Raw genomic sequence first — 27,237 nt, 5'->3', positions numbered from 1 at the left:
GGCTAACATGCAACATAAAGAAGCATGTTATGCTTACGGATTAGTAATGTTCGCTTCTCACCAAAGTGAGAACAAGAACATCGGGCTACAACTATTAAACAAAACGTTTCCACAAGTGACGGAGTCGGTAATTGGGGTAAGAAATGAGGTTTTTAGATTATTACGGGACTGTTGGACATTACGTAACCCTCGTCCCTTTGATGACGTTACAACACGCTGTCTTATCAACGGCCATAACGGTTATGTTGCACAAGACCAAGGATGGGAAGTAGTCCTAGTAAAACCAGAATGCATGACTTGTTTCTGGACGTATGAATTACGTGTCTTTATTGCCTTTGCCGAACGACTTGTGTACTAGCTAGAATTGTCTTCACAACTATCTTGTATCAAAGTTATTGTGTGCTATATTTCATGCTTTATGTAAAATAAGCGGTATTGTAAGTTTGTAAAATATTGTATAAAAGTTTGAACGCGAAATATTATTACAATCAGTTTTTCATATAGAATTGTAGTAGTTGAATTGTATATTAGCTACTAAGTATGAACTTAACGGGTAGGTACTACCCGAATTTAAACTTATAAAACGCTAATATGAAGAAAAAGCTTTTATAAATGAGTTCATATTATGCTACGAAATACTATTAACTACTCTTAATATTCTGTATGATTAACTTATTCCATTTAACTATTTTGAAGGAAATGGCACCGACTACTCGACACACCGTGAATATGAATGAAGAGGAATTCCGTACTTTTCTAGCTTCAAACATAGCCGCAGTACAGGCTGCGCTACATACCAACAATAACCTTGGATCTAGCAGTACAGGAAATCGTGTAGGATGCACCTACAAAGAATTCACTGCCTGCAAACCTTTGGAATTTGATGGAACCGAAGGACCGATCGGATTGAAACGGTGGACCGAGAAGGTTGAATCGGTGTTTGCCATAAGTAAGTGTACTGAAGAGGACAAAGTGAAGTACGCTACGCATACCTTCACAGGTTCTGCGTTAACATGGTGGAATACCTATCTAGAGCAAGTGGGACAAGATGATGCGTACGCACTACCGTGGTCAGCATTCAAGCACTTGATGAACGAGAAGTACCGTCCCAGAACCGAGGTCAATAAGCTCAAGACAGAACTTAGAGGGTTACGAACCCAAGGATTTGATATTACCACGTACGAAAGACGATTCACAGAATTGTGCCTATTGTGTCCGGGAGCATTCGCAGATGAGGAAGAGAAGATCGACGCGTTTGTGAAAGGATTACCGGAAAGAATCCAAGAAGATATAAGTTCACACGAGCCTGCCTCCATACAACAGGCATGTAGAATGGCTCACAAACTAGTGAACCAGATTGAAGAAAGAATTAAAGAACAGACTGCTGAAGAGGCCAATGTGAAGCAAGTCAAAAGAAAGTGGGAGGAAAACGGTGATAAGAATCACCAATACAACAACAACAGCAATTACAACAATAATCGCAACAATTATCCCAACAATCGCAACATCAATCGCAACTACAACAAACGGCCCAACAACAACAACAACAACAACAGCAACTACAACAATCATCCCAACAACAATAATAACCGCAACAACAACAACAATCAGAAGCAGCTATGCCAAAGGTGTGAAAAGAATCACTCGGGGTTCTGCACCAAATTTTGCAACAAGTGTAAAAGAAATGGTCACAGCGCGGCGAAGTGTGAGGTCTACGGACCAGGGGTTAATAGAACGAAAGGAACAAATGGTGTCGGAACGAGTAATGGCGGAGCAAGTAGTGTCGGAGCAAGTTATGCCAATGTAGTTTGTTATAAATGTGGAAAACCAGGCCACATTATTAGAAATTGCCCGAACCAGGAGAACACGAATGGACAAGGCCGTGGAAGAGTTTTCAATATTAATGCGGTAGAGGCACAGGAAGACCCGGAGCTTGTTACGGGTACGTTTCTTATTGACAATAAATCTGCTTACGTTTTATTTGATTCGGGTGCGGATAGAAGCTATATGAGTAGAGATTTTTGTGCTAAATTAAGTTGTCCATTGACGCCTTTGGATAGTAAATTTTTACTCGAATTAGCAAATGGTAAATTAATTTCAGCAGATAATATATGTCGGAATCGAGAAATTAAACTGGTTAGCGAAACATTTAAGATTGATTTGATACCAGTAGAGTTAGGGAGTTTTGATGTGATAATCGGTATGGACTGGTTGAAAGAAGTGAAAGCGGAGATCGTTTGTTACAAAAATGCAATTCGCATTATACGAGAAAAAGGAAAACCCTTAATGGTGTACGGAGAAAAGGGCAACACGAAGCTACATCTTATTAGTAATTTGAAGGCACAAAAACTAATAAGAAAAGGTTGCTATGCTGTTCTAGCACACGTCGAGAAAGTACAAACTGAAGAAAAGAGCATCAATGATGTTCCCATTGCAAAAGAATTTCCCGATGTATTTCCGAAAGAATTACCGGGATTACCCCCACATCGATCCGTTGAATTTCAAATAGATCTTGTACCAGGAGCTGCACCAATAGCTCGTGCTCCTTACAGACTCGCACCCAGCGAGATGAAAGAACTGCAAAGCCAAATACAAGAACTTTTAGAGCGTGGTTTCATTCGACCAAGCACATCACCGTGGGGAGCTCCTGTTTTGTTTGTCAAGAAGAAAGATGGTACATTCAGGTTGTGTATCGACTACCGAGAGTTGAACAAACTTACCATCAAGAACCGCTACCCACTACCGAGAATCGACGACTTATTTGATCAACTACAAGGCTCGTCTGTTTATTCAAAGATTGACTTACGTTCCGGGTATCATCAAATGCGGGTGAAAGAAGATGATATTCCAAAGACTGCTTTCAGAACACGTTACGGTCATTACGAGTTTATGGTCATGCCGTTTGGTTTAACTAATGCACCAGCTGTGTTCATGGACCATATGAACCGAGTGTGTGGACCATACCTTGACAAGTTTGTCATTGTTTTCATTGATGACATACTTATTTACTCAAAGAATGACCAAGAACACGGTGAACATTTGAGAAAGGTGTTAGAAGTATTGAGGAAGGAAGAATTGTACGCTAAGTTTTCAAAGTGTGCATTTTGGTTGGAAGAAGTTCAATTCCTCGGTCACATAGTGAACAAAGAAGGTATTAAGGTGGATCCGGCAAAGATAGAAACTGTTGAAAAGTGGGAAACCCCGAAAACTCCGAAACACATACGCCAGTTTTTAGGACTAGCTGGTTACTACAGAAGGTTCATCCAAGACTTTTCCAGAATAGCAAAACCCTTGACTGCATTAACGCATAAAGGGAAGAAATTTGAATGGAATGATGAACAAGAGAAAGCGTTTCAGTTATTGAAGAAAAAGCTAACTACGGCACCTATATTGTCATTGCCTGAAGGGAATGATGATTTTGTGATTTATTGTGATGCATCAAAGCAAGGTCTCGGTTGTGTATTAATGCAACGAACGAAGGTGATTGCTTATGCGTCTAGACAATTGAAGATTCACGAACAAAATTATACGACGCATGATTTGGAATTAGGCGCGGTTGTTTTTGCATTAAAGACTTGGAGGCACTACTTATATGGGGTCAAAAGTATTATATATACCGACCACAAAAGTCTTCAACACATATTTAATCAGAAACAACTGAATATGAGGCAGCGTAGGTGGATTGAATTATTGAATGATTACGACTTTGAGATTCGTTACCACCCGGGGAAGGCAAATGTGGTAGCCGATGCCTTGAGCAGGAAGGACAGAGAACCCATTCGAGTAAAATCTATGAATATAATGATTCATAATAACATTACCACTCAAATAAAGGAGGCGCAACAAGGAGTTTTAAAAGAGGGAAATTTAAAGGATGAAATACCCAAAGGATCGGAGAAGCATCTTAATATTCGGGAAGACGGAACCCGGTATAGGGCTGAAAGGATTTGGGTACCAAAATTTGGAGATATGAGAGAAATGGTACTTAGAGAAGCTCATAAAACCAGATACTCAATACATCCTGGAACGGGGAAGATGTACAAGGATCTTAAGAAACATTTTTGGTGGCCGGGTATGAAAGCCGATGTTGCTAAATACGTAGGAGAATGTTTGACGTGTTCTAAGGTCAAAGCTAAGCATCAGAAACCATCAGGTCTACTTCAACAACCCGAAATCCCGGAATGAAAATGGGAAAACATTACCATGGATTTCATCACTAAATTGCCAAGGACTGCAAGTGGTTTTGATACTATTTGGGTAATAGTTGATCGTCTCACCAAATCAGCACACTTCCTACCAATAAGAGAAGATGACAAGATGGAGAAGTTAGCACGACTGTATTTGAAGGAAGTCGTCTCCAGACATGGAATACCAATCTCTATTATCTCTGATAGGGATGGCAGATTTATTTCAAGATTCTGGCAGACATTACAGCAAGCATTAGGAACTCGTCTAGACATGAGTACTGCCTATCATCCACAAACTGATGGGCAGAGCGAAAGGACGATACAAACGCTTGAAGACATGCTACGAGCATGTGTTATTGATTTCGGAAACAGTTGGGATCGACATCTACCGTTAGCAGAATTTTCCTACAACAACAGCTACCATTCAAGCATTGAGATGGCACCGTTTGAAGCACTTTATGGTAGAAAGTGCAGGTCTCCGATTTGTTGGAGTGAAGTGGGGGATAGACAGATTACGGGTCCGGAGATTATACAAGAAACTACCGAGAAGATCATCCAAATTCAACAACGGTTGAAAACCGCCCAAAGTCGACAAAAGAGCTACGCTGACATTAAAAGAAAAGATATAGAATTTGAAATTGGAGAGATGGTCATGCTTAAAGTTGCACCTTGGAAAGGCGTTGTTCGATTTGGTAAACGAGGGAAATTAAATCCAAGGTATATTGGACCATTCAAGATTATTGATCGTGTCGGACCAGTAGCTTACCGACTAGAGTTACCTCAACAACTCGCGGCTGTACATAACACTTTCCACGTCTCGAATTTAAAGAAATGTTTTGCTAAAGAAGATCTCACTATTCCGTTAGATGAAATCCAAATCAACGAAAAACTTCAATTCATCGAAGAACCCGTCGAAATAATGGATCGTGAGGTTAAAAGACTTAAGCAAAACAAGATACCAATTGTTAAGGTTCGATGGAATGCTCGTAGAGGACCCGAGTTCACCTGGGAGCGTGAAGATCAGATGAAGAAGAAATACCCGCATCTATTTCCAGAAGATTCGTCAACACCTTCAACAGCTTAAAATTTCGGGACGAAATTTATTTAACGGGTAGGTACTGTAGTGACCCGAACTTTTCCATGTTTATATATATTAATTGAGATTGATATTTACATGATTAAATGTTTCCAACATGTTAAGCAATCAAACTTGTTAAGACTTGATTAATTGAAATATGTTTCATATAGACAATTGACCACCCAAGTTGACCGGTGATTCACGAACGTTAAAACTTGTAAAAACTATATGATGACATATATATGGATATATATATAGTTAACATGATACTATGATAAGTAAACATATCATTAAGTAAATTAACAATGAACTACATATGTAAAAACAAGACTACTAACTTAATGATTTTTAAACGAGACATATATGTAACGATTATCGTTGTAAAGACATTTAATGTATATATATCATATTAAGAGATATTCATACATGATAATATCATGATAATATAATAATTTAAAATCTCATTTGATATTATAAACATTGGGTTAACAACATTTAACAAGATCGTTAACCTAAAGGTTTCAAAACAACACTTACATGTAACGACTAACGATGACTTAACGACTCAGTTAAAATGTATATACATGTAGTGTTTTAATATGTATTTATACACTTTTGAAAGACTTCAATACACTTATCAAAATACTTCTACTTAACAAAAATGCTTACAATTACATCCTCGTTCAGTTTCATCAACAATTCTACTCGTATGCACCCGTATTCGTACTCGTACAATACACAGCTTTTAGATGTATGTACTATTGGTATATACACTCCAATGATCAGCTATTAGCAGCCCATGTGAGTCACCTAACACATGTGGGAACCATCATTTGGCAACTAGCATGAAATATCTCATAAAATTACAAAAATATGAGTAATCATTCATGACTTATTTACATGAAAACAAAATTACATATCCTTTATATCTAATCCATACACCAACGACCAAAAACACCTACAAACACTTTCATTCTTCAATTTTCTTCATCTAATTGATCTCTCTCAAGTTCTATCTTCAAGTTCTAAGTGTTCTTCATAAATTCCAAAAGTTCTAGTTTCATAAAATCAAGAATACTTTCAAGTTTGCTAGCTCACTTCCAATCTTGTAAGGTGATCATCCAACCTCAAGAAATCTTTGTTTATTACAGTAGGTTATCATTCTAATACAAGGTAATAATCATATTCAAACTTTGGTTCAATTTCTATAACTATAACAATCTTATTTCAAGTGATGATCTTACTTGAACTTGTTTTCGTGTCATGATTCTGCTTCAAGAACTTCGAGCCATCCAAGGATCCATTGAAGCTAGATCCATTTTTCTCTTTTCCAGTAGGTTTATCCAAGGAACTTAAGGTAGTAATGATGTTCATAACATCATTCGATTCATACATATAAAGCTATCTTATTCGAAGGTTTAAACTTGTAATCACTAGAACATAGTTTAGTTAATTCTAAACTTGTTCGCAAACAAAAGTTAATCCTTCTAACTTGACTTTTAAAATCAACTAAACACATGTTCTATATCTATATGATATGCTAACTTAATGATTTAAAACCTGGAAACACGAAAAACACCGTAAAACTGGATTTACGCCGTCGTAGTAACACCGCGGGCTGTTTTGGGTTAGTTAATTAAAAACTATGATAAACTTTGATTTAAAAGTTGTTATTCTGAGAAAATGATTTTTATTATGAACATGAAACTATATCCAAAAATTATGGTTAAACTCAAAGTGGAAGTATGTTTTCTAAAATGGTCATCTAGACGTCGTTCTTTCGACTGAAATGACTACCTTTACAAAAACGACTTGTAACTTATTTTTCCGACTATAAACCTATACTTTTCTGTTTAGATTCATAAAATAGAGTTCAATATGAAACCATAGCAATTTGATTCACTCAAAACGGATTTAAAATGAAGAAGTTATGGGTAAAACAAGATTGGATAATTTTTCTCATTTTAGCTACGTGAAAATTGGTAACAAATCTATTCCAACCATAACTTAATCAACTTGTATTGTATATTATGTAATCTTGAGATACCATAGACACGTATACAATGTTTCGACCTATCATGTCGACACATCTATATATATTTCGGAACAACCATAGACACTCTATATGTGAATGTTGGAGTTAGCTATACAGGGTTGAGGTTGATTCCAAAATATATATAGTTTGAGTTGTGATCAATACTGAGATACGTATACACTGGGTCGTGGATTGATTCAAGATAATATTTATCGATTTATTTCTGTACATCTAACTGTGGACAACTAGTTGTAGGTTACTAACGAGGACAGCTGACTTAATAAACTTAAAACATCAAAATATATTAAAAGTGTTGTAAATATATTTTTGAACATACTTTGATATATATGTATATATTGTTTTAGGTTCGTGAATCAACCAGTGGCCAAGTCTTACTTCCCGACGAAGTAAAAATCTGTGAAAGTGAGTTATAGTCCCACTTTTAAAATCTAATATTTTTGGGATGAGAATACATGCAGGTTTTATAAATGATTTACAAAATAGACACAAGTACGTGAAACTACATTCTATGGTTGAATTATCGAAATCGAATATGCCCCTTTTTATTAAGTCTGGTAATCTAAGAATTAGGGAACAGACACCCTAATTGACGCGAATCCTAAAGATAGATCTATTGGGCCTAACAAACCCCATCCAAAGTACCGGATGCTTTAGTACTTCGAAATTTATATCATATCCGAAGGGTGTCCCGGAATGATGGGGATATTCTTATATATGCATCTTGTTATTGTCGGTTACCAGGTGTTCACCATATGAATGATTTTTATCTCTATGTATGGGATGTGTATTGAAATATGGAATCTTGTGGTCTATTGTTACGATTTGATATATATAGGTTAAACCTATAACTCACCAACATTTTTGTTGACGTTTAAAGCATGTTTATTCTCAGGTGAATATTAAGAGCTTCCGCTGTTGCATACTAAAATAAGGACAAGATTTGGAGTCCATGTTTGTATGATATTGTGTAAAAACTGCATTCAAGAAACTGAATTCGATGTAACATATTTGTATTGTAAACCATTATGTAATGGTCGTGTGTAAACAGGATATTTTAGATTATCATTATTTGATAATCTACGTAAAGCTTTTTAAACCTTTATTTATGAAATAAAGGTTATGGTTTGTTTTAAAAATGAATGCAGTCTTTGAAAAACGTCTCATATAGAGGTCAAAACCTCGCAACGAAATCAATTAATATGGAACGTTTTTAATCAATAAGAACGGGACATTTCAATTATAACCTTGATATATATGCGTGCTCTTTTATTGTTATTGAGGAACCTTTTATATTCCATCATATTACCAGCAGACGTAGCATCAACCTCGTTGCTCCTTGGCTTAAATCCCTCTGAAAAATCACTATATTTATCTATTGAAGTCTTGTCATGTACTCATCGACATCTTGTAGCGATATTTGCCATACTAAATACCGGGAAACATTACTCATTAATTCTCAAATTTCGCGTCGTTCTTGCGTCAACAGTTATATATCTATATATAACGTATATTGATGTTGTAGCGTGAGGGTACGAAACAGTATTAATTTTACTACGAAATACTACAAAATATTACACAAGTTTTAATTATTTTACGGATGGATATACCTAAACCTTGCTACAACACTTATAGGCAGTGTACCTAATCGTAGAGTAGTGTAGTTTTTAGTAAGTCCGGTTCGTTCCACAGGGAGCTCGTGAAGTTTAACGCTATATTTTTATAAAACTATATTTTTACAAAAATATATAAATATAAGTAGTATTATTATTATTATAAAAGGGGGTTTTTACCGTTTGGTGACCGGTTTGTCGATTCTATATTTTAAGCGCAAAGATAAATGACGATAATTAAAGTGTGTAAAATAATGACAATAAATAAAATGACAGTAAATAAAATTGCGAGTAATAAAATGACAGTAAATAAAGATACGATGAGAAATACAATAAAAGAATTATGCTTATTTAAACTTCCGTAATCATGATGTTTGACGTGTTGATTTTAATTTATTACCATGGGTTAATTGTCATGGTTTATTTGATACGTCTATCTGGTTTTTGTCCATAATAGTCCATCGGTCATAAATATAAAGTGCGAGTATCCTCGTCAAATTACCCTTATACCCGAAGTCAAATATTCCAACTGATTAAGGATTTAAACTGTGACGCAGTTATCACTTCTGTCAACAATTACACCAGTTATCACTATATGTAATCCACCCCTGTTTTAATTAGTTTATGAATATTAATTCATCCACTTGATCAGAATGAATAATCAATTCCCCAACCCAATTGATTAATTAAATGATTATAACAGATTCCATATGAACGTCACTAAATAGGACAACCATAATCATTATTAATTATTAGGTTAATTAATTTGAAGATAGGTTCGACAGACTCCAATGAGTTGTCACTCAATTAGACAATACCCCCCATCTATTAATAGTCAATAGTCCAATTTTCACAAGTGTCGGTCTTTTGCCCAAACCTTAATTATGGTCCAAAGTTCAATAACCCCATCTTAATATTTTAGCCTAACATCACGATTACTTCGGCTCAAATAAGCATAATAATAACTTAGTTACGAGACATTAATTTAAAAAGGAAGAACATAACTTACAATGATTATTTATAGCGTAGCGTTACACGGACAGAGTTCCGACTTAAAACCCGTTAAACATTTGTTACACTACCCCAAAATTATTATTAAACTTAAAATTAAAATTAATATTATAAATATAAATATATATGTTACAAAGAAAGAGAATTGAAAAGGTGTATCTAAATCATCGATTTAGATGGCCTTTTATAGGCAAATGATAAATTGAAATTTTCACTTATGACCCCTGAACTATGCTCAATTAACAACTTTTTAATATTTAATATTATTCTTATTATGAATTATTTAAATATTATATTATATTCTTGTGCATAGTTGACTTGTACTTTCAGATCCGTTGCGTTGAGCGTTGAAAGTTGGTTCATGTGTCGGTTCCGGATTTTCGAACGTCCTTTCGCACAATTTTATATCGTGTACTTTGCGTTTTGTAACTTGTACTCTTGTCGTTTTTAGACGTTCCTCATCAATAATTTGAACCTTTTTTATTGTATCTTGTACTTTTTAGCTTTTTGGACCTTTGTGTCTTCAAATCGTCATTTTCGCCTTTTGTCTTCGCACTTATTTAATATAAACGGATATCACTTGAAAATAGAACAATTGCAACTAAAATCTTGTCTTTCTTGAGGGATAATGCTATGAAATATATGTTCCTTTTTAGCCTTATCAATATCCCCACACTTGAGCGTTGCTTGTCCTCAAGCAATATAGTCTTGAAATACTAGAATCACTTCTTTATTCTTCACACTTTGTACATCAGTGATTTTGATATGGCGGTATAAACAATGGTAGTAACGATATGGTTTACAGTCCCACATGACTATAAAAATTTAGATCCATTAAGGAAATTGGATCTTTATGAAAACATTTGATCTTTTGAAAATTCATTCTAGCTTTTACCCTAGATAAGTTTTCTGATTTGATCCATCATCGGTGTTGCAAAATATATTTGTGGATCAATATTTTGGCTAAAACCTTTAGGTTCGTGTAATCCACTGCTATCCCGGTATCGGAAAGCACACATCCAGTTTACTTGTTCCGTATATTACCTTTCGGTAAACTACCGTCCGGTTGTAAAGGAAAGCGATGAACAAGAAACTGTTAAGGCAATGTCCCGTGATATGCAGATGATTATGGTCTTATTAACGTGTCGGATGCTAGAACTATCCTTGGTAGGAGCGATAGTAAAGATCATCCTATAATTTTTTGGTCTGGCACAAGGTCCTGTCTCCGACCATGCTATGCAACCACCGTTCTTACGGTTGACACCCGATTTGGTTCAGGTGACCTAATGAATTCCAGGTGAATTCCTAGGATTTTACGTTCAATGGTAATGAACGCATTGAAAATGGGTTTCAGAAAACAAATCGGTTTGTATTTTTGATCAAAATATTTTCTCGTTCAAGCTCGAGTTTAGATATCATCGAATTCCATGAGTTTGTAATTCTCAATCTTTAAGGTCAATCTCTAGGATTGAGTAATATCAGTCTTAAAAGCTGATTTTTGATCTTTAAGGAGATTATCCTTTCTGGGGATTTGATTCATTAGTCTTATCAAGCTAATTTGCACGGTGCCTCCCCATTGTACGAGATAAATCCTTCTCATGGTTAGGATAAATCTGACCACTTGGCGACCCTGTTTGATGCTGAGGTCCGTGGATTTTCTGCTGATTTTAGTGATGACTTTTCTAGATTTTTCGTCAACCTACAGCTGGTCTGGACGACAACTTCATGACCTAAATCAAGAAGCGCGTGTCTTTTTCGGAAGACTTTACTTCCTTTTAATGATGGAATTGATTCATCGTGTAGATCCATCTTTCTTTAATAAATCGGGTAAAACAGTTAATTTAGTCTAAAACAAAAACACCTGCAATAACTTTACAGAAACATGTGATAGATAGTTTTTAATTGAATAACTTGGTACATTCTCCCCACACTTAGTTTCTTTCTTTGCCTTTTTATTCTCCTTTATTCCATTTTAAATGAATTCAAGCATTTTAGGTTGTTTCTCAATTTATGCCCTTTCCGAGGTAACGATAATTTCGGTATTAACACCTAGTTTTCATCGTTCATAAATATATATAAACATGATTTTGATTTCATTTAGTTGAAAATTTTTCAAATTTTCGCAAAATTTGGCAAATAAACCAAGTGTAAACCCGAAAGAATTTATAACCCTTCCCCACACTTGAGATCTTGCAATGCCCTCATTTGCAAGAAATCAGTAAAAATTTAAATTCATGAGGGTGATTATTGTAGAAAAATGATTAAAAATACCGAGTTTGCAAACATATTGTTGTTATTTCACATTTGATATTTTGTTTCTTGTCGTCAAAATTAGTACCTTTTTCTGAACTTAATGACAGTCTTTGAAAGTGCGTTATTTTACCCTGTTTTGTATATAACATAAAATACAAACATACATAATTTTGAAGTTGGGTATATTACCCCACGTTCAAAAATTTATAAAATCTAATATTTTTTTTTTTTGCATACTTTAAATCAATTAAATTAAAAATAATGATAACAAAATTTGTCGCCCCGCCCTCGGGTAAAGCAATTTCGGCTCAACGACCTAGTCTTTAACTCACGACGAATTTTAGAAATCATTTTTTAAACTTAATGAATTAAAGTAAATTTTGTTTTTAAATTCACACAAAACTTAAATTTAAAAAGCATATTAATTTCATATAAAACCTACAAAATAAAAAAAAATCAGAATGGGGGAAGAAAACTAGTTCTTTAGTGTCTGCTAGTGGAAAAGACCAATCGAATTCCATTCTCGGAACTACACGAGAACAGAACAACTAACTCCAAACAGCATTTTCTTTTTAGAATATTTGAATCTCCTCACACTTAGGTAGATGTGGTGTCGAAATTGTGATTAACTTCATCGTTAATTTTTCTTGGTCCATAATCAACTTGCATATCTGTGACTTTTGCTTTAAGCCAGTGACCAGCTTTTTCTGTAATATCCACAAATTCAACTAGCTTCGCCTTTTCTTTAGGCGACAGATTGGATACTAACCGGTTATATAACTTAAAGTTTCCCTTACTTTTAGCATCAATAACCCGTTTAAAAAGTTTCTTCATTGAACTGTTAATAACGGGGTTATTTAATTTCGTATCAACTATGGGGTTCTTTATTATCAAGTCATCATTAGGTGTTACTTCATTTTCCCCACACTTAGGCGTTCTATTATTGTTAAGCATTACCGTTGGAGTTGGTAAAACAACATGGTTCTTACCAATCGTTTTTGTCGGTTCAACGGTTTTGGTTTGTGCATATTTAGACTGTCGAATCATAAAGGTGATCGATTTCTCATCATTACTAAGTGTCATTCTACCCTTTCTTACATCAAATAACGCCCCGGTGGACGCTAAGAATGGTCGACCTAAAATTAGAGGAACGTTTGAGTCCTCTTCTATGTCAATGACAATGAATTCGACTAGAAAGGTTAAATTACCTACTTGAACGGGTAGGTTGTCAGCAATTCCAACTGGGTGCTTAATGGTTTGATCAAGGAGTCGAATACTCATATCCGTTGGAGTTAACTCACCTACACCTAATCTCTTATATAATGAAAGAGGCATAACACTCACACTTGAACCTAAATCTGCTAGTGCATCATACATGACACAGTCACTAAGTAGACAAGGAACAATAAATTCACCCGGATCACCTACCCTAGGTGGAGGATTTGGTGGAACTGTCTTCACCGGGTTTACTTCTACTGTTTTTGTTTCTTGCACTTTTTTATTCTTCTTCTTCTTCTTTCCAGAGGTATCACAAACTTTATTACCTATTACTTGCTCATACTCAACTCCTTTTCTTGGAAACGGGATGGGTGGTCTGTATGGTGCCACCACTGGCTTTACATACTCGGGTGGTGGTGGTGGTGTAACTTCTTCATTGTTACTTACATCTAAAACTTTCCCATCTTCTGGTATTGGTTTTTCAGAATTTGTTGATATCATGTTAACATTCTCATTCCGAGGATTTACTTCAGTATTACTCGGTAGCTTTCCTTGTTCCCTCTCACTCATCATGCTAGCAAGAGTACCTACGTGTTTTTCTAGATTCAAAATGGAAGCTTGTTGAGTTCTTAATGACTGATCAAACCTCTCATTTGTTTGGGTTTGAGTTTCAATAAATTGTGTTTGAGATTCAACTAGCTTAAATACCACTTCTTCCAGATTTGACTTCTTCTCGTCGGTTTGTTGTGGTGGTTTATACAAGCCAGGTCTTTGTTGATTAAAAGTGTTGTTTTGAGTTGGTTGGTTATTCGGACCTTGTTGGTTATACCAGTTATTTTCGGGTCCTTTTGGATTGTAAAGAATGTTTTGATTTCGATTGAAGTTTGGCCTTGGCGGTTGATAATTATTCTGATAACTATTTTCCAGCCTTTGGTTCATGTAGACAACATTCTCACGTTGTTCCATCGTTTGTTCAATGTGACAGTCTTTCATTAAGTGTGGTCCACCGCATTGCTCACAATTGATTCGTATTGCGTGAATATCTTTATTCATCTTTTCCATTCGTCTCTCGAAAGCATCTATTTTTGCGGAAACGGAATCAAAGTTATGGCTAGAATCGGCTCTAGCCGCTTTAGATGAGAGATATATATCTTTCTCTTGGTGCCACTCATGAGAGTGGGAGGCTGTGTTATCAATAATTTTGTAAGCTTCAGTTGCGGTTTTCTTCATAATGGAACCACCAGCTGTTATGTCGATGTCTTTTCGTGTAGCAACGTTGACACCTTGGTAGAATATTTGTACTATTTGATAAGTGTCTAAACCGTGTTGAGGACATCCTCTCAACAACTTTCCAAATCTTGTCCACGCCTCATATAGAGTTTCATTTGACTTTTGTGTGAACGTAACAATTTCTCCTTGAAGTCTCACGGCTTTAGATGCCGGAAAGAATCTTTTAAGAAATTTCTCAACTAAAACATCCCATGTGTCAATCGCCCCTTCAGGTAACGATTCTAACCAATCTTTGGCTTCTCCCTTTAAAGTCCAGGGAAACAACATGAGATAGATCTGTTCATCCTCAACTTCTCGGATTTTAAATAGTGTACAGATCCTATTAAACGTACGAAGATGTTCGTTTGGATCTTCCTTCGACGCACCACTATATTGGCACTGATTAGTTACCATGTGTAGGATTTGTCCTTTGATTTCATAATCTGGCGCATTAATGTCTGGCTTAATAATGGCGTGACCTTGGCCCGTGCGTTTGGCTCTCATTCGATCTTCCATACTTAGAGGTTCCGTTACTTCCATAATTGAATTCGTTGAATCGGTATCACTAGATGATTCTGATTTAATGGTTCGTTCCTCAACAATCTCTGTTTGAATGATTGGTGGCTCCGGAGGAAAGTTTAGTGGTTCAGGATCTACGAACCGTTCCTGAATATTCTCTGGATTCTCAATTGTGAGGTTGGGTTCAAAAAATGGATTATCGGAAATTTGAACTGAAGTACTTGGTCGACTGGATGACGATTCTAAAGAAAAATCAACGGCGGTTATATTTGCTAAATGTCTTGATCTAGTTACAGGTGGTGAACGTACAAAAGGTGGTGAACGTCTTGCTCGGTGCATTCACTGAATATCCTATTAGTTTTTAAAAGGAAAGAAAAATTATATAAGTTATCCAATTAATAGACTTTTCTGATTTTGCCCACGTTTCGAATAGCCAAAAGATGCAGCAGAGGGGCAGGATTCGTTTGGTCTCAATATAATTGAGTACTGTTTGGCTCCAATAACCCGGTCCACGTACAAATCCAACTATTACTACGAACCAGAAAATTTTGATGTCTATCAATTTAACCACTTAAAATAAATTTTCGTAATTTTAAGAAATTTAGAGAAGAAGTAGAAAAAATTCTAAGTCCTAAAAACTAGAATGGCGAGAAATAAGAAAGAAATAGATTGCGCGTCGAAAAATGTCGAAAAATAAAAGGTCGAAAAATAGGCGTCGAAAAATAAAAATAAGAAAGTAGCGCGAAAAACGGCGTCGCAAAATTCTAAAGCACATAAATCTTAGTCTAAGGAATAAGCACTTAAGAGATTTTACGGCAAACCTAAAAATTCTAGAAATAAAAATAACTATGGCAAAACTAAACTTAATACTAAAAATTGTAACTAGAGTCGAAAAATCTAAAGGTAATAAAAAAAAACTTTTTTTTTAATTTTTTTTTTTATTTCGTTTTTTAAGGATTTTAAATTTTTTTTTTTTTTAAAAATTTTTTTTTTATATAAAATTTTTTTTAAAACTTTTTTTTTTAAAAATTTTTTTTTAAAAAAAAACGATTTTTTTTTTACAATTTTTTTTTAAAACGAATTTTTTTTTCTTTAAAAAAACGATTTTTTTTACACAAATTTTTTTTTTTTTTTAAAAAACGAAATTTTTTTTTCTTAAAAAAAAATGATTTTTTTTTTAAAAAAACGATTTTTTTTTACAAATTAATAATTTTTTTATAATTATTATTTTTTTTCAAAACTTTTTTTTTTAATTCATTTACTATTCATGAATAGTAAATGAAAAGAAATTAATTAATTTACTATTCACATGAAAGCGACATGATAGAAATTATTAATTATAAGTTACATAATATACCCCTGAAGTATTTAATAAATACGATTTTTTAAAACTTTACGTATCAAATTTTGATTCTAAAATATTATTATATTATTATATTCTATTTCAATATTATTATATTATTATATTCTATTTCAATATTATTATATTATTATATTTTATTTCAATATTATTATAATTAAAAATATAGCTTTTTAGCGCTCCCGGCAGCGACGCCAAAAACTTGATGTTGTAGCGTGAGGGTACGAAATAGTATTAATTTTACTACGAAATACTACAAAATATTACACAAGTTTTAATTATTTTACGGATGGATATACCTAAACCTTGCTACAACACTTATAGGCAGTGTACCTAATCGTAGAGTAGTGTAGTTTTTAGTAAGTCCGGTTCGTTCCACAGGGAGCTCGTGAAGTTTAACGCTATATTTTTATAAAACTATATTTTTACAAAAATATATAAATATAAGTAGTATTATTATTATTATTATAAAAGGGGGTTTTTACCGTTTAGTGACCGGTTTGTCGATTCTATATTTTAAGCGCAAAGATAAATGACGATAATTAAAGTGCGTAAAATAATGACAATAAATAAAATGACAGTAAATAAAATTGCGAGTAATAAAATGACAGTAAATAAAGATACGATGAGAAATACAATAAAAGAATTATGCTTATTTAAACTTCCGTAATCATGATGTTTGACGTGTTGATTTTAATTTATTACCATGGGTTAATTGTCCTGGTTTATTTGATACGTCTATCTGGTTTTTGTCCATAATAGTCCATCGGTCATAAATATAAAGTGCGAGCCAAAAACTTGATGATGCAGCGGGGTGTACGAAATAGTATTAATTTTTACTACAAAATGCGACGAAATATTACACAAGTTTTATTTATTTATTTATCGAGTGGATATACCTAAACCTTGCTACAACACTTATAGGCAGTGTACCTAATCGTAGAGTAGTGTAGTTTTTAGTAAGTCCGGTTCGTTCCACAGGGAGCTGGTGAAGTTAACGCTATATTATTAAGTTTATTTGTAAAAATATATATATAAATAAGTAGTAGTATTATTATAAAATGGGGGTTTTACCGTTTAGTGACCGGTTTGTCGATTCTATATTTTAAGCGCAAAGATAAATGACGATAATTAAAGTGCGTAAAATAATGACAATAAATAAAATGACAGTAAATAAAATTGCGAGTAATAAAATGACAGTAAATAAAGATACGATGAGAAATACAATAAAAGAATTATGCTTATTTAAACTTCCGTAATCATGATGTTTGACGTGTTGATTTTAATTTATTACCATGGGTTAATTGTCCTGGTTTATTTGATACGTCTATCTGATTTTTGTCCATAATAGTCCATCGGTCATAAATATAAAGTGCGAGTATCCTCGTCAAATTACCCTTATACCCGAAGTCAAATATTCCAACTGATTAAGGATTTAAACTGTGACGCAGTTATCACTTCTGTCAACAATTACACCAGTTATCACTGTATGTAATCCACCCCTGTTTTAATTAGTTTATGAATATTAATTCATCCACTTGATCAGAATGAATAATCAATTACCCAACCCAATTGATTAATTAAATGATTATAACAGATTCCATATGAACGTCACTAAATAGGACAACCATAATCATTATTAATTATTAGGTTAATTAATTTGAAGATAGGTTCGACAGACTCCAATGAGTTGTCACTCAATTAGACAATACCCCCCATCTATTAATAGTCAATAGTCCAATTTCCACAAGTGTCGGTCTTTTGCCCAAACCTTAATTATGGTCCAAAGTTCAATAACCCCATCTTAATATTTTAGCCTAACATCACGATTACTTCGGCTCAAATAAGCATAATAATAACTTAGTTACGAGACATTAATTTAAAAAGGAAGAACATAACTTACAATGATTATTTATAGTGTAGCGTTACACGGACAGAGTTCCGACTTAAAACCCGTTAAACATTTGTTACACTACCCCAAAATTATTATTAAACTTAAAATTAAAATTAATATTATAAATATAAATAAATATGTTACAAAGAAAGAGAATTGAAAAGGTGTATCTAAATCATCGATTTAGATGGCCTTTTATAGGCAAATGATAAATTGAAATTTTCACTTATGACCCCTGAACTATGCTCAATTAACAACTTTTTAATATTTAATATTATTCTTATTATGAATTATTTAAATATTATATTATATTCTTGTGCATAGTTGACTTGTACTTTCAGATCCGTTGCGTTGAGCGTTGAAAGTTGGTTCATGTGTCGGTTCCGGATTTTCGAACGTCCTTTCGTACAATTTTACATCGTGTACTTTGCGTTTTGTAACTTGTACTCTTGTCGTTTTTAGACGTTCCTCATCAATAATTTGAACCTTTTTTATTGTATCTTGTACTTTTTAGCTTTTTGGACCTTTGTGTCTTCAAATCGTCATTTTCGCCTTTTGTCTTCGCACTTATTTAATATAAACGGATATCACTTGAAAATAGAACAATTACAACTAAAATCTTGTCTTTCTTGAGGGATAATGCTATGAAATATATGTTCCTTTTTAGCCTTATCATATATCTTCTGGATTCGATGAAAATTTCAACGAATATCTTGCTCCTTACTCATGTTAAAATCTTGCGGAAAACCTTTTCCATCAACCTTTGAACGTAGAAATTCCAAAAATATCGTCATAAATATCTTCGATATTTCTGAAGATATATTCATAAATATTCTTGTCCGAAATTATCTATCTCTTCGTGCTATCTGTGATACATCCTAAAAGAAACTGTTTTAGTTTCTATATTCTTTAAAATTCAAGTTAAATTATGAATGATTTCCTAGAGAAATGTTGGGAACTGAAGCATGAGTTAGTATAATATAATGACGTCAGGCCAACGTAGTTATATTACAGCAAGTCATGCTGAGTTTCTAATGGAATGTGATGGTGGTTCACAGATCTTACCCTCAACATGTGCCATGTTACATGACTCTTTCATTCTACTTAATCTCTAAGCATATCACGGAAATATTTCCTTGATATTTCTGTTATTCTGTAATTCCAACAGTTTGCTAATAAATTGTGTTATTACATTTTCTTTCTGATTAGAAGATTTTCTTTAAATTCCATGAATTCTGAAAATCAACCATGACTATGTCAAAAGTTAAGACGAAACTTTTCACCCTTTTGTGATAGCTTCATTTGTACTCTTTGAGTAATCGAATTATTTTATCCATATTACTCAATGACGAGAAACTTCTATTTATCAACTCATATTCTTCATGAAAACATTCTTATTGTTAGCCATGACGACCTCGATCAAATTTCGGGACGAAATTTCTTTAACGGGTAGGTACTGTCACGACCCGGAAATTTCCGACCAAATTTAAACTTAATCTTTATATTGTTTCGACACAATAACAAAGTCTGTAATGTTGAGTCACAAAAATTTTGAACTATTTTATATATTCGTTTGACTTTCGACCATTCCCGACGATTTGCGAGCAATTATTTGTAAATAGATACATATGTATCTAAATATTATAATTTGAAATATTATTTGAAATAATATATGATTTATTTGTTGGAAATAAATATGTAAAATTATATGCGATATAATAAAAACTATTATTATAAATATATAGATAAATATATATATATATATATATATATATATATATATATATATATATATATATATATATATATATATATATATATATATATATATAATTAGGTGTATAAATATTACTTGTAAATATATAAATAATCTATTTGTTTAAAGAATATATAATATATTATTTTAGTAGTTAAACTTGTTATTTAACACTGTTTATATATAGAAAGAGAACATATTAAAATTTAATGAATTCGAGCTTAATTAGTAAACGTCAGTAATACTCGGTTGATATTTCGTTAGCATTCATATAGATTTAATACATGTCATGAATGATTAAGATAAAAGTTTGACTGTAAATTAATTACGAAGATCTTAGATTTGTTAAAAATATTTTTACATTTTTAAGTTTAAATATTAGTACTCCGTACACATAAATCGGAACAGAAAATAAATAATTTTCGAACCTTTTTGATCGGGTTTCAAACAGGTAATGAGTGAAATAATTAAATATGTTTAATCTAAAAATTTGAGATTTTTAGGGACACTTTTATATCTTAACTGATTCGCAATGGGCACGATATAATACCCTAATACACTGTCGGCACAAGAGTTGAAAAAGGAGGTTGCTTACTGTTTTAAAGTTTCATTCACTCATGCACGTTTTTTTTTTCACCATTGATTAATTTAATATTTTAATATATTATTATATTACTAATATTACTTTTATATATATATAAATGATATATAGAGAAAGATTGAAACCATCTGCATCTAATCAATCCTTCTTCTTGTTCTTGTTCAAATATTAGACAAACACCACAGCCCAACTAATTCACCACCTTCTACCGCTACAAACCGCCATCATCTTCACCTTCAATCTACAAACATCACCACCGGTTAATTCATCATAGTAAAAATACATCAATCATCACCTTCCCGACTACTACCTCAACTCACATCATCTCGCTACCCTAAAGCCTATAAACGCCACCGGCCACCTTCTATCACCACTACTACAACCGCACAACTATCACTTAGTAGTATGTATCATCTTTATGCCACCACACAAACATTCTGACACTTGCTACTAGACGCCGGCTATATTCGTTTTAGTTTCCTGGTTTAACTCAACCAAACCCATAAGCACCACCGTCACTCATTATCACAATAAACCATCGATTCATCAACCCATAAGCAGCCCTTTTGCTCGATAGAACCTAACACAACCCATTTAACCACCACGATCACACCTACTGCTGCTGTTACAATCTCCAAATGCCACCTAAACCGTCTGCAACTATTCTTGGTTCGCTGTTAATGTTCACCGCCAGGAACCACCACAACCGCCATAATTTTTCTGTTATTGCTATGGTTACTGCAGCTGCTGCGGCGTGTATTTTTCTTTTCTGTTCTCCGTCGCAAATCACCACCTTTGTCCACTACAATCAAACCGTCACACTAGCCCATACAACTGGCCACCAACACCACCCACAAACCACCTCTCCACCGTGAACTTCCACATTCTAAATCGTCCAACACAGCCACATCATCGCTATCATTTTTCTTGATTAACCTTCGGTCTGTTTCAGTTATAACAATAGCCACCCTAACCCACAACCGTTACCACCTCTTGCAACCATCTTCATCATCATCTCACATACACATATGTACGAGTATTTTCTGTTTTCTATTTTCCTGTACAGCCGAATGATTGATAAACAAACAAAAGTAATATTGATTAGTTAATAATGGTAATTTGATAATGATGTTTCATGAGAGCACGATTATGTTATTGAAACATAAAGATAAATAATGAAATGGTGGACCAAGTGGGAATTAAAACAATAATAAAAGAGAAAGAGGGTGAGTCGAGTTGGTTACGGGTGGGACAAATAAGATGATTATGATGATACATATAATATTACGCATAGGTTGTATATTTGTGATAAAGGACTGTATGATGGCGAGAAGGATTAAAGAAACGAGTAGACGATATGATTATACTTGGGATCATAACTATGATTATACTTATGATTATAATTATGATTATGTTATAATCATGGGTTTTAATGATGTATAAAAACGATGACAATGAATTATAATAATGAGTGATGATGCGAGTGATTTCGATGATGATTAGGATGTAAATGATAATGATGAAGCGAAATGAAAATGATGAATAGTTTTGGGTTTGTTGAAGAAGAAGGAGAAAATGAATCGTGGGTTAAACGAATTTAATATCCTAGTTCTAATAGAAATGAATGAAATGTTGGAGGGTTAAGGGTGTTTGTATGAAACGAAAGGTCTCGAGTTCGAACTCGGGGAGTGGCGTTATTTTAAAAGCCTATTTTTTTGAGGTAACATTCTTATTATTATTATTATTATTATTATTATTATTATTATTATTATTATTATTATTATTATTATTATTATTATTATTATTATTATTATTATTATTATTATTATTATTATTATTATTATTAGTATTATTAAAATTATTATTAATAATATCATTAATATTATTATTAGTATCATTTTTATTAAAAATTATCATTCATATCAAAAGTATCATTTTTACTATTATTATTATCATTATTAGAGAAATTATAATTTTTATCAAAACTAATATTAGCACTATCATTATTAGTATTTTGACATTAATATTAATATTTTTAGTATTATCAAAATTATTATCATAATAACTATTATTATTATTATTATAAAATAAAACAACTTTTATTTATTGCTATCATCAATATTATTTTATCAAATAACTAATAGTATATAAAATTATATTTACTACACATAACATAATGATATTAAAACTTTTATAATAAATATTAATAAATATAATTAAAAAGGTTATTAATGAAAGACCTAATTAAAATAACAATTAAGTATCTAATAATATATAAATAAATATGTTCGATTACTGTTATATGTGTTAATATGTATGACTAATATAGGTTCGTGAATTCGAGACCAACCCTACACTTATTAACTGACGTCATACGTATTTTTATTACAAAATACAGTATGGTGAGTTTCATTTGCTCCATTTTTAATTGCTTTTGCAATATATATTTTTGGACTGAGAATACATGCGCTGCTTTTATAAATGTTTACAAAATAGACACAAGTACTTAAAAATGTATTCTACGTTGAGTTGTACCACTGGCATACTTCCCTGTAGCTTGGTAACTACTATTTACATGAGTATTGTAAACGCGAATCCTGTTGATAGATCTATCGGGCCTGACAACCCCAACCGGACTGGACGACCAGTATTCAACGGTTGCACAGTACTTCGTTTTGGTGACTACACTTGGTACGGTGTAGTGAGATTTCATAATAAAGGGAATATGCGACGTTGATTAAATGTTAAGCATGGTTACCAAGTGCTCAACCACTTAGAATGCTTTTCATACACTTGTGAGTGTATTATGTTTATGATAACGGAAATCTTGTGGTCTGTTAATATATTGAAATGATTGTTATGATAAACCTATGAACTCACCAACCTTTTGGTTGACACTTTTAAGCATGTTTATTCTCAGGTACAAATTAAGTATTCCGCTGTGCATTTGCTCATTTTAAGGACATTACTTGGAGTCAATCATCGCAATGGGACCAGATGTTGATGATTTCGTCCAGGGGGATAAGGACGGGTTATCACAGCTTCCCTCTCACCGCGTCCGTAGTCCTTTTTGGAAGTGAAAGCAGTCTAAAATGCGTACAAAAGTATCTTCCTTAGTATCAGTACATTTGATTATCAGAAAATTTGATTAAAACATTAAATAATAAATATGAACTTGCCCGTTTTTCGAGCATGTTGTCCCAGGCCTTGCCACTCAAAGCGTAACGGATGATGAATTTGAAAATGTCTAACGGGAAGTAGAAGACGATGCTATAAAGCCAGATCACACCAGCCCATCCCCATCCGATCCCTTTCACTCTTGTGAAGTCCCAATTTGCATAGACCGCAATGCAGGTAGCAATCTTCGAGACGTAAATTCGTTAGAAATCTCAAAATAAAAGTGAACTATTTATGAATATAAAAACAATACACAAACTATATTAATAATATGTTTCTATTAGGACCATAAAGTTACCCATTTTGACACACACCCAAGTTTGAGTTTTTGTCATCTCAAAATAAGAATGTACTCACCAGCTGAGCAATAAAAAAGCCGGTGAGGAGTAAAAGACCAGGAGGTTCAATGAAAGACCAGCTCCTTGATCGTGTAACGAAAATGAGCGCCTGACTAATGATACTAACTTGGAGATAAAGAGCTGACATAAGCTCATATTCTGAGTCTCTGATCGATTTCACACCAAATCGCTCCTAAAAAAATCCTTCATTTATAAGCATATCATTCATCTACAGTAAACAATACTAAATTATAAATCTATTAAACAGTTAATCTGTAGAGCTGCAAATGAGTTGACTTTATTTATCAACTTTAGCTCAGAAAATGAGTTGACTTACTGATTTATCTTACCGTAAAGAAGTCGGATTCTTTTGCTAACCAGAAGAAAATAACTGTAATAACTGCCAAGTAAGTTCCAAGAACAACCCCAGTGGTGAAAATCTCTTTTAACTCCATGAATCAGGCATAGGAGAAGGTTTGACCTTATCTTTAGAAATAGTCATAATGGTTCCATCATTAAGAATCGCAATGATTAAAACCATAAATGGCAAGAAATCGAATTTCCAAATAAGAACAATTAGCATGAACCCGAGCACTATACGAATAGTGATGGAAACCGCATAAATGGTGTAGTTTTTCATCCTTTGAAAGATGGCTCGACTGGCTAAAACCGCGCTTACAATCACGCTAAGTCCTGGTTCGGTCAACACGATATCTGACGCACCTCGAGCTGCGTCAGTGGCGTCAGCAACAGCTATACCAATATCGGCCCATTTTAATGCAGGTGCGTCGTTCACACCATCTCCTGTCACAATCTCGTATTTATGTTCTGCATCACATACATGCTAGTATAATTTTAAAAAAAATATATACTTGTTTTGACCCGTTGCCCAACCCGCTCATTTGGCCACCCTAGGTTAAATATAAGTTGTTTACCAGGGAAGATTCCAGCGAAACCATCAGCCTTTTTCGATTAATTCTTCAATTGGGATATCTGCAATAGCTGAATCTTTGTTTTGACCAAGAAGTGAAGAATATGGGTACATATTGGTACCCATTCCAAGTCTGCAACCCGTTTCCTTGCCAATAGCTAACTAATCACCGGTGATCATTTTCAAGTTGACACCAATGTGTAGGGCCCGTCGAATGGTTTCGGCACTGTCAAATTCCCACCGGCCACCAGAGCTCCTCGGGTACCGTCTGTATAATTAATTAATTATTGAGTATCATTAGTTTTATATCAAAAATCCATAATTCTAATAAATAACTGTGAATATAGAAATACGTACTTGTTTGTAAACGACTAAAGAACGAAGACCACGCTCAGTGTAAGATTAATGTGCAAGGTACAACATATAACTATATGGCTAAATTCATTTGAGCCTTCGGGGTCACACATATATACACCTAGACGCAAAATAAAATATATATATGATGTATATATATTACTCAAGTCACGAATTTGTATATTTAATTATGTATTAATTAATTAATTAAGTAATTAATTAATTATAATTAAATAAAAGTTTTATTGACTTAGTTGATATGTTGAGTTAATTAAAACTTCTATACTCCGTACTTATAGTATCTTAGTTTTAAAAGAAGATTTTATTTTACTTGATGGTTAAGTTGAGAAATAAAAGGAAACTATTTTGGTGATCTTTTCTACGCGTTTTATCATCCAACTAAAAGTCGGTTTACATATTACTCTCAATTATAAATTGAATGGTTTTTGGTCATTGTGGTCGGACATACGAAAAAGATCAAATTTATAGTTTTGTTACGCACGTAATACGAGAGGATATTAATAATCCTTTGTTCATTCATTCTCCACCGAAACAAAAGAAACATAGTTTCTTTTCTTTTGAATTTACTATATGGAGTATTATTATATATTTATTAATATAACTAGGTTATATTAATAATATACTTGGGTTTGGACTAGCATCCATTGGTGTCGCTTGAAAGTGTAGTGGACTATCCAAATAGACGGTCATACCCTTTGATCGTTGGTTTCTCTCCGTTCATCAGTTTCTTCAAGAAAGGTATACCGTTAACTCCACTTTGTATTTTTATATTCATGACAATTATTATGGTGTAACTGGATCCATGGGATAAATTAATCATGTGCATGTTTTTAAATAAGTGATTATTTAATTTTGTAATTTTTGTTCATAAAATAATAAAAGATTATTATCTTAATTATCCGCTGCATTAATCTGAATTGTTAAAAGTACACACGATTTTCCATCAGTGGTATCAGAGCCGCTTTTACACCGTTTTAATTATCGCGTGATTTTCTTAGATCTAGCTTTGTGGTGAATTGGTAAAAGTCAAAACCCTTATGGTTTTGTAAGTCAACTTTGTTGATTACCTCATGACGCACAAATAAGATCTGAAGAAATTCACTATTTAAATTTTGAATTTAGAAAGTTATGGCTTGGATAATTGTTGGTTATTTAATATTTATTTTATTCCATGGTTATACACATGCATTGTAACCATGGACAAGTTATATATAGGTTTAATAATGTTGTTATTAAATTGTGATTGCATACATAGCCCATAATGCCCCGACCAATGTGTGATTGTTGTGATTGTTGGTTACGGAAATTTTATGCCATGATGTTTTTGATTTAATTAGAGGCCATAGAAGCCAAAGTTGTATTTTGTTTATTTTCAATTTCATAGTATTGTATTTAGGTTTATTTCAATTTGTAAATGTACTAGACTAGTCGTATTTTCAATTTTGAATAAATGTAATAAGATGAAGATTGAAGATAAAGATGCAACTTGGAGCTTGACTTAGAAGATGGCGAACAGGTCAAGTTAACAACGATGGCGTTCGGCAAGTTTTCACTTGGATCTTGAATCAAGTTGGAGCTATGGTTTTTCCTTAGTTTGACCTCTT

At 33.3% G+C, this 27,237-nt stretch overlaps 1 pseudogene; it reads right to left on the bottom strand.

Annotated features, from left to right (window-relative positions):
• LOC139890417 (plasma membrane ATPase-like) overlaps positions 1-26,705 on the bottom strand; it is a 37,666-nt pseudogene extending 10,961 nt beyond the window's left edge.
• Between the last annotated feature and the right edge of the window lie 532 nt (positions 26,706-27,237).

This window comes from Rutidosis leptorrhynchoides, chromosome 2, assembly GCF_046630445.1.
Source record: "Rutidosis leptorrhynchoides isolate AG116_Rl617_1_P2 chromosome 2, CSIRO_AGI_Rlap_v1, whole genome shotgun sequence".
Lineage (NCBI taxonomy): Eukaryota > Viridiplantae > Streptophyta > Magnoliopsida > Asterales > Asteraceae > Rutidosis > Rutidosis leptorrhynchoides.
This window is presented reverse-complemented; position numbering and strand designations above follow the sequence as displayed.